The 9239-nt window shown below is 50.3% G+C and overlaps 1 long non-coding RNA gene across 6 annotated transcripts in view; it reads right to left on the bottom strand.

Moving 5' to 3' along the window:
- Positions 1-1851: 1851 nt before the first annotated feature.
- LOC128118880 (uncharacterized) overlaps positions 1852-9239 on the bottom strand; it is a 67623-nt gene continuing 60235 nt past the window's right edge. For all 6 annotated transcript variants that reach the window (XR_008221374.1, XR_008221373.1, XR_008221372.1 and 3 more), the window contains one exon: positions 1852-5889. This is a non-coding gene — a long non-coding RNA (uncharacterized LOC128118880). The remainder of the gene's footprint in view (positions 5890-9239) is intronic.

The following is a 9239-nucleotide window of genomic DNA, read 5'->3' as shown; positions in this document are numbered from 1 at the left end:
CCCTGAGGGAATTCAAGCCTGGTGACCTTGCCTTAGCCAGAGCATTGCTGTTGCATGGGTATATAACTGTAAACCTCAGAGACCTGAGGAGACAGACGGAGAAGAGAAAAGGGAATGGAGGAATTAGGTGGGTAAGGACTGGAGAGGAATGAACTGAGATGGGGAAGAACTAGGTTGAAGCGCTAAAAGAGAGTACCAGAGGAACGAGATAGAAGATGAGAAGAAGAGCCAGATGAGGAAGAAGAAGATGGGGAAGAAAGAGATGGGAGAGGAGCTGTGGGATGTTCTGTATGCTGTGAATGGGTTGTTCTGATTGGCTGATAAATAAAATGCTGATTGGCCAGTAGCCAGGCTAAGATGGGAAGGAACTAGATGGATGAGAACCTAGATGAGGCAGAACTAAGATGAAGGAATTAAGATAGAACTTAGAGGAGACAGCAGATAAACGCAGAGAGAAATCAGGCAAGAAAGGAGCTAAGAGAGCAGAATAGAAGTTGTGTAGAGAGAGAACTGACTCAGAAGAATAAAGTGTATGGACTAAAGAGTTTCGAGTACGTAGATTCATTTAATATCGTCAAAGGTTAGATGATTATAAGCTGCTTGTAGATTCTTCCTGGACCCTGGGAGAGGACTATTGAGGGGCTGGACCCCAATAGTCCCCATTAGTTCCCAGCTTATTGCTCTATTCTTTCATGGGGAAACCTGGCTTATTCTCAGCAGGAGCACTGCCAATGTACTTCCATTCCCAAGATGCTTTTCACCGTTTCGCTTTTTTTTTTTTTTTTTTTTTTTTTGGTTTTTCGAGACAGGGTTTCTCTGTGTAGCTTTGCGCCTTTCCTGGAACTCACTTGGTAGTCCAAGTTGGCCTTAGAACTCACAGAGATCCGCCTGGTTCTGCCTCCCGAGTGCTGGGACTGAAGGCGTGTGCCACCACACACAGCTATCCTCGTCTGCATCCTTTTTTTTTTTTTTTTTTTTTTTTTTTGGTTTTTCGAGACAGGGTTTCTCTGTGTAGTTTTGGTGCCTGTCCTGGACTAGCTCTGTAGCCCAGGCTGGCCTCGAACTCACAGAGATCCACCTGGCTCTGCCTCCCGAGTGCTGGGATTAAAGGCGTGCGCCACCACTGCCCGGCCTGTTTCGCTTTTTTACCCTTCCCATCTGTAGTTTGGAAGTGGGGCTCAACTTCAGCCCGCTCACTTCCCAGCTCTGTGGTTTGGTTTGGTTTTTCTTTTCCTCCTAACCCAGGAGATACTGCTGATGACTTGAACCCTGTCTGTGATAGTTCATCTCTGTTGTCAACTTACCATGATCTAGAGTCTCCTCTGAGGAAAAGCTCCGGATGTGTCTAAGGATGTTTCCAGAGAGGTATAGTTGAGGGGAGACGTCCCAGAATGTGGGGGGCACCACGCCCGTGGGGTCCTTGACTGAGGAAGGGAGAGGCTGATGGAGCAGCCTCCATGCCTCTCTGGTCCTGTGTATGTGGTGCAGCTAGCTGCTTCACGCTCTCGCTGCCGCGCGCGCCGTCCCACCACGATGGCACTCATCCGTTTCCAAACACCGAGCTGAAACACACCCGTGCTGTAGCTGCTTTTGTCAAGAATTTTGTCAGAGTAAGAAAAGCAACAGGCACATCTTAATTTTTCTTTTCGTCGTTGTTTTGAAGACAGGGTCCAACCCTCCTGCCTCCCCATCTCTGGAATCTTGGGATTACACGCCCAGTTTTTGTGATGTTGGAGACCAAACCCTGCCTCGGACTGGGTCTCAGTAGGGCCACCAGACCGAGGGAGAACGGGGTGAAGGTGCTCAGGATAATTGGGATTCAGCGATGACAGACAGACACAGACACCAGAGTATGCTGTGAAACTGCTGCAAATTTACTGAACATCAGGCTGAGATTTTGTGCAATCTTAACAAGGAACTAAGTCCAGGGGCAAAAGGAAAACAATAGATGCAATCTTTTGTGGTCACACAATGTGGTTTTCAGAATGATTAATCCTTTCAGGCAGAGACATGCTGTGGCCTGAACCCTAAGAGCCAGATCATGTACTCAATAACTAGTGATCCATTTCTAGTAATTTATTAAAGACAGTTACAAAGTCCTCGCCAAGAGCCTTAGCCCACCTCTTTAGCACAGGTGCTATACCCCTCAATATAGCTGACCTTGTCTGCCTATCATATGTACACTATACCTTTCTGCTTCTAATCAGCCTTCCCATAAAAGGCAACTGATTCCACATTCTTTTCCCCCATGATTTATCCAACCGATTCCCTTTATAGTCATAAGCCCCTGTAAAAGGGGGTGGATCTAAGTAATTTCGACTTCTGAGACAAACCTTGGGGAAAACTGAGGCGTATGTGCATGAAGGAAGAGAATTGGAGGAGAGCTCTGCTCTCCCTCTTCCCTCAAGGCATAGCTCTTTGGAGAGACCTTCTTTTTGTTTGTATGTTGATTTGGTTTGGTTTTTCAAGACAGGGTTTCTCTGTGTAGCTTTGGTGCCTGTCCTGGATCTCACTCTGTAGACCAGGCTGGCCTCGAACTCACAGAGATCCACCTGGCTCTGTCTCCTGAGTGCTGGGATTAAAGGCATGTGCCACCACCGCCCGGCTGGAGAGACCTTCTTTAGGACAGGACAGAGGGCAGCCTGGCCTTTGGCCTTTATGTAGCCAATGAGAGACCTCATTCCAGGGCAGCGCCAAATGCCCCCAAGTGTTGAGATTTCTCAAAGCAGGAAGGAGCCCAGAGGGAGAAAGCCAGACATTTCTAAAAGTGAGAGCCGTCCCTGCCTCAGGGCCACAGTTTCCTGAACAGCAACTATAGAAATGTGACCTGGGCAGGCTGGGAATGATAGGGAACTGAGCTTACACAGGGCTCCCCAAGTTCTACTGTTCGTTGATACAGAAGTCCTCTTTCTCACTAACACTTACCTCCCTCCAAACACCAGTTTTCTCAGTTGGGTGAATTTCCTATCCCTGGGGCTGGGGGTGTAAGATGCCAAGTCAGCCAGCAGAGGGTGCCCGCGGCACAGCGGCTCTCCTGGTCTGTCCTCCCATGGGTTCCTCTGAGACAGCAGGTGTCCTGATGAAAAGCACCCAGGCCACCCTCTCTGTCCAACTCTGGACATTCCCGCCTCCGAGAGTCCCTGTATCCTCTCCACACCCCAGCAGCCACACAGGCACACACAAGGCACACGCGTGCAGTCCCACATGCACATCGCATGTGATTCTGTCCTTCTTCCTCCATCCTGGGGTGTGTGGAGCAGGCAGCTCCTCTCCAGCAGGCAGTCTGTCCCTTCTGCAGGGCTCTCTGCATCTTGATGCCACAAGGAGGTACAGGGGACCCTGCTGCAGCCTCGGCAGAGCAGACACAGCTGTGTTGGCAGTGAGGTGACTGCAGGAGAGCCTGACTAGGTTTGCGTCCACGTGTCCTGCAGAGTTCAAGCTGAGGGTGAATCAGGGCTGTGGCTGCTGACAGCCCTGCTGGCTCAGGCTCCTGTGTGGTTCCGGCCCCAACTCACGGCCATCCTCTGCCCACACTGTAACAGACTCAAAGACCTCAGCATAACTGACGCCATGTTAGAGGCATCTGACCAAGAGACCCCATGGACTCTCAACTCCTGCTAAAACAGCATCAAAGACCTAATCCATCAAAGACCTGGTCCATAGTTCCAGGAAAGGCCCAAATATATGAACCTTGCTTTATGGCTTCGTGTAGTTCTGTTTTTGTGCTAATGGAAGTGTGACAACAAGGATGTGACTTTTGTGCATAAAAGACAAAGGGATATATGGCTCGAGGCTGCATGGTTTGGGCAAGTCCCCCATGCAGTCACCAACCAGCATTTAAGCATGTTCGTGTGGTGGTCTCTTGTGGACATACCTCACAACAGCATGCCCAGAATCCAGATGTTTCTGCTTGAACCCTTGTACCCTGAATATCTGTGCTGTAGGCACAGCAGGGACCATGGCCAGATCCCTCCCCCACCGCACTTGTCCCCAGACTTCTGCCTCAACCAGAAGATGACCTTCCACCCTGGGGGGGAGCTGGTTCTGCTGGGCTGCAATCAAGTTACAGGTATAGAACAAAGCCAAGCCACTGGTGGGCTCTGAAGGGAACTCAGCACTCCCTGGGAGGCAGTGGCCTCAAGGAAGGTCAGGCTGTGTTGGTGGGCAAAGGCAGCTGGGAGGGATCTCTAGTTCCACATTCACAGCGCCGCCGTCAAGATCTGGATCCTGCTTTCTCTCATTTTTCAGGATTCCCTCCGTGGATTGCTTTGGTGCAGTGTGGAAGGGGCCACCGCCATCCCTGGAGCAACCGTCACTTCCCTGCTCAGTTCTTGCTGTGGATAAAGGGCTGCTAAGAGATGAGTTCAAGGATGTGGGAGATATGCTGGGGACAGGAGCAGAGGCAGTGTGTGTGTGTGTGTGTGTGTGTGTGTGTGTGTGTGTGTGTGTGTGTCTATTTGTGTTTACAGGTGTGTGTGTGTGTGTGTACATGTGTGGTGCATGTATATGGATGTGGATGTGTGAAGGTGTTTGTGTGGCAGTATATGCATATGTGGAATGTATAAACGCGTGTATATGCATGTACATGCTTATGTACTGGGACAAACACGTGTAAATTGTGAGGCATGAAACCATAAGCACCGGCCTCGGCTCACTACTGAGCACACTGTGAGCTGTTACACCCATGTGACACGTGCTTATCACTCACAGAACTCTGAGGTGTTAGTACTGCATGGTTCTTGTCACTGTTTGTTAGACAGATGAGAAAACAGAGACAGCTGAGAGGTGTCACCTGCTTGTCCCTTCCGGCTCTGCTCAAGGGCTTCCACAGCAGAAGTGTCACAGGACAAGCTGGACCAGGAGGAGACACCACGTCACTGGCCTTGAGGGACTATGCTGGACCCGGACCTCATGCTGAGATGGTCCCGGATAGAAGCTTCCAGACAGGGCTGAGTGCACAGTGTGGAGACCAGGCCTTGTCTGCTGGGAAAGCCCGTGCTTCCGGGACTCGGTAGCCAGCTAAAGGAGAGGGAGATGGATGAGTCCTCTTCGTGGCTCAGTGGTTTAGCAAATGATCGACACAACCACCATCACAGAGAGTGAGCACGGAAGATTTAACTCGTCTGGTTGAATTTAGTGTCTGTTCCCAGCCACTGAGGTTATTTTCACTTCCTTAATGATGCTAATGAGAAGCAGCACATCCACTTCTATTCACTTTATTCATGTTTGTGAACACAGGCATGTGCATGAATACCTATGTATACATATATACGTATTTATGGGGGTGAGGCTTGCTGACATGTCACTCACACCCCTAAGCCTATTGTCAGTGCACAATCGAGTTCCACAGGCGTGCACAGCCAGCTAACCTCAGCTGTGATCACTCACAGATTTACACTACCCCTGTGTCCTTGGACGCCCATTCATTCGCCCTAGCTTTTCTGCTAAAAGTTCTAGAACGTGGACATAACGGGACTATTTTCCGGAGGTGTTGCTGGGTTGCATCACTCAGCCATCTTTTGCACGGGCATTCACAGGTTCTCTTCTCAAGGAAGCGGCTTTCAGTTGGGACAGAGGGATTACTGATGGAGGACCCCATCCTCAGGGGCCAAGATGTGACCGTGCGGAAGAGGAGAGAGCACACCCCACTTTAATGTCGGTGGCGAAGGCAGGTGAGGTTAGATGCGATGGAGTGTGTACCTTTCAGATCACACTCAACGATGAGACAGAAAACAGAGCCTAGCTCACTCTCTGAGCCTAGGTCACTCATCTGTGGCTTTGGCTAAAAACAAGCACAGTGCAGTGGGAAGAAGGGGAGTCACTTTCTGTCTGAGGTGTCCTGAGGTCCTGTGAGGTGGAGTGACATGAAGCCCAGTTCCTGTTCTTGAACTATTTATGAGGAAAAGAGTGAAATAAGAATTCTATGCTCCAAAATGATAATGACCTTTACTCTCAAACCACAGTGTAGAGAACCCATGGGAGGGAGCTCTGGGTCTGCGTTCCATGCCTGCTCTCCGCTGAGATGTCTACTCTGGGCTCTTTCAACCCAGCTCTGCGTAGTGTTTTGGGCACTGAGTTGGCCTGACAGTGAGGAAAAGGGTTTGTTTCATTTTGTTTTCCTATTACTTTGTCTGTCTTTAGAAGCAAGCTACAGAAAATCCTGACTGAGAAGAATTTTTAAAAATATTTTAGTTGGGCGGTGGTGGTGCACGTCTTTAATCCCAGCACTTGGGAGGCAGAGGCAGGCGATCTCTGTGAGTTCAAGGCCAGCCTGGTCTACAGAGCGAGTTCCAGGATAGCCAGAGATGCATAGTGAGACCCTATTTCAAACACGTGCACGCACGCACGCACACACACACACACACACACACACACACACACATACACGTACTGGCTTTTATGTTTACTCCACTCTGTGTCTGGAACTGTACTAAGAGATGCAGCAAGGCTGTGTGGTCCCTGTTTTCCACAGACACCCAGGAGCCTCTCTCTCCTCTGGAGGAACGGAGGCAGGGAGCGCAGCTGTCCGCTCCCATCCCATCTCCCCCACCAGCCAGCAGACGGAAGCGGCCAACATCTCTGTGTTTCACTCCCACACACTGCCTCTGGTATCCACCGAGTCCTGAGTTGTTGCTTTACATTCTAGACCTGTTCCTGACACCGCACTGTCCCAATGCTAACTGACTCTGGTGTCCTCCCTCAGGCACCTGCTGCAGCTGGAGCGCTTGTCCTTTACTCCGGCACTGTGGCCAGAATCTCACTTCTTCCTGGGTCTGGGAAGGGTTAGGGATGGGACAGGCACTCGAGAAGCTTCCAGAAAGTAAGTTGTTCTGAGTTTTTCTCTTTTCCCTTCCTCTCTGGTGTCCCTCATGTGTCAGAGCTGGAGTCTTACGTTAGACAAAGGTAGACTCGCCCCAAGGGTGCATTCACAGACTTTCAAACACTCTGAAGTCAACTGCAACTTTAACATTTTGGCTTCAACAATTGTGATTGCAGTTCTGTGACTTACTTCTCGAGGGACAGACTATTTGAAGGCCTTCAGAGAATGGGGAGGAGCCCTGCCTGGCGTGTGGAGGGGTCAGCATGTGGGGAGCCCCAGCTCTCAGCCCATCTCTGTGCCCTACCTCAAGCCCATGCACCAGGCCTGTGGGTGCCCCTCATTGGAATTCCTGGTGAAGCCTGAGCATAGTCACAGCCCCAAGGGGCATTGGAGAGGTAAAAAGTCTGCACCAGACCCAACCTCCCACAGATGTTATGTGCTGTGCGTGTGCGTGTGTGTTTGTTTTGTTTTGTTTTTTGTTTTTTGTTTTTTGTTTTTCGAGACAGGGTTTCTCTGTGTAGCTTTGCGCCTTTCCTGGATCTCGCTCTGTAGCCCAGGCTGGCCTCGAACTCACAGAGATCCGCCTGCCTCTGCCTCCCGAGTGCTGGGATTAAAGGCGTGCGCCACCACCGCCCGGTTTGTGTGTGTGTTTGAACATGAGCTATGGAAGTTCAGCCAGACAAACAAGGCCAGGTCTTTAACAGGGGAAACAACTCCAACTAAAACTAACTCCTCCCTCCCTCCCTCCTCTTGCTATCTTTCACACACACTAAGGATGGACCTCAGCAAGCACTCTAGTAACTTGTGTTTGTTTGTTTCAGACAAGGTCTCATTATGTAGCTCTGGCTTGTGCAGGACAGATGGCTGCTTGCTTGTGCAAACAAGGTACAGAGTCATGCCTCAGCATTGGCGCTCCAAGTGGAACAAACCACCACTTTATAAAGTGGAGTCCCGGAGCTGGAGAGATGGCTCAGCAGTTAAGCACTGGCTGCTCTTCCAGAGGTCCTGAGTTCAATTCCCAGCAACCACATGGTGGCTCACAACCATCTGTAATGAGATCTGGTGCCCTCCTCTGGCCTGCAGGCATACATGCAGACAGAACACTGTACACATAATAAATAAAATAAATTAAAAAAGAAAGAAAGAAATCTTTTTTTAAAAAAAAGAAAGAAAAGAAAAAGAAAAAAATGTTTAAAAAAATAAAATAAAATAAAGTGGAGTCCCAGCCTGGGAGCCACTGTCCTATGGGCACAGCCAGGAGCAGGTCCCAGCCTGAGCTCAGCAACCACCTCTCCCTCCAGGACTGTTTTCCCATGACTGGGGATTTGCATTGGGGGGAGGGGGGCTGGAGGACTCAGGTTGAACGTGTTATAAATAAATCAGATAGTTCACTTTCATAAGTGCCTTGAGCCTTAGGTCCAGCAACAGACGGACAAAGAACACCAGACTCGCAAACGCCTGCTGGCCTGGCTATCCCTCTCTCCCCTGCAACCAAGATCCGCTTAGTTACCCACCCACCTCCCAAATGGAAATTTACAGTAGAAAACTGCTCATAGCTAAGCTTGCCTGCAAGGCCCTGCACCTGATAAGCCTTGAATAAACGGGATGTTGCGGAGGCCCAAATTACTCAGGGTCAGAGAATCTGAGCTTGCTTTACCCAGCAGGGCTGCATAAGGGGATGATCTGACCACGGCCGTGGTTACCAGGTGTTTAAGAGTCTACGCTGGGCTGTATCTAGCAAGGGGGAGGTCTTTTGCCTAGCCCCTTGGCATTGTTATAAAAAGCCCTTTTGAATAAAGTCCTGGGCTGTTGGGTACTGACCCAGGCCCTCCCGAAGCCGTCCTGTGTTTTTCCTCTTGTCCACTAGGTCTCTCTTTCTACCTGATATTTTTTTATCCCTCTCTCCTCAAGAGTACCCAGGGTAAAGTGGGGGACCCCCCCCCCACAGGATGTAAAGTGTAGGGATGAACCCACACATCCCTGTGTGGAAAGGTAAGACCTGGATGACAAGGAAGGTTGTTCCCTCCGGACACCTCAGGAGAGGGAGGCAGAGCCATGTTAGGGTCATAACCCGTTCTCTGCATAGTCAGCGCACCAGCCAGGCTAGGCAGAGGCCCGGCCTACACAGTGCTCTTATGAAGTGGGAATTGTTTCCCACAAGTTCTGTTCTCAAGCTGGACTCACTAGGGACGATTCCTGCCTACGTTTATCAGACTCTTGTGTGCATCTAGGGTTGGACTTGGAAGGAGGCAGTGGAGACGCCCAGGAACCCCAATAGCCACCTGTTCGCTCGGTCCTGGGTTGGACTAATGAACAGGATATGCCGGCAAGGGGAAGCTGGCAATGGTCCCCAGCCCAAGACAACAGGGTCTGGGCTACTCCCAACACCCACTCTGAGGGAAGGCCTAGGGATCCAGTG

Source organism: Peromyscus californicus, unplaced genomic scaffold (genome assembly GCF_007827085.1).
Source record: "Peromyscus californicus insignis strain IS unplaced genomic scaffold, ASM782708v3 Scaffold_23__1_contigs__length_62951481, whole genome shotgun sequence".
Lineage (NCBI taxonomy): Eukaryota > Metazoa > Chordata > Mammalia > Rodentia > Cricetidae > Peromyscus > Peromyscus californicus.
This window is presented reverse-complemented; position numbering and strand designations above follow the sequence as displayed.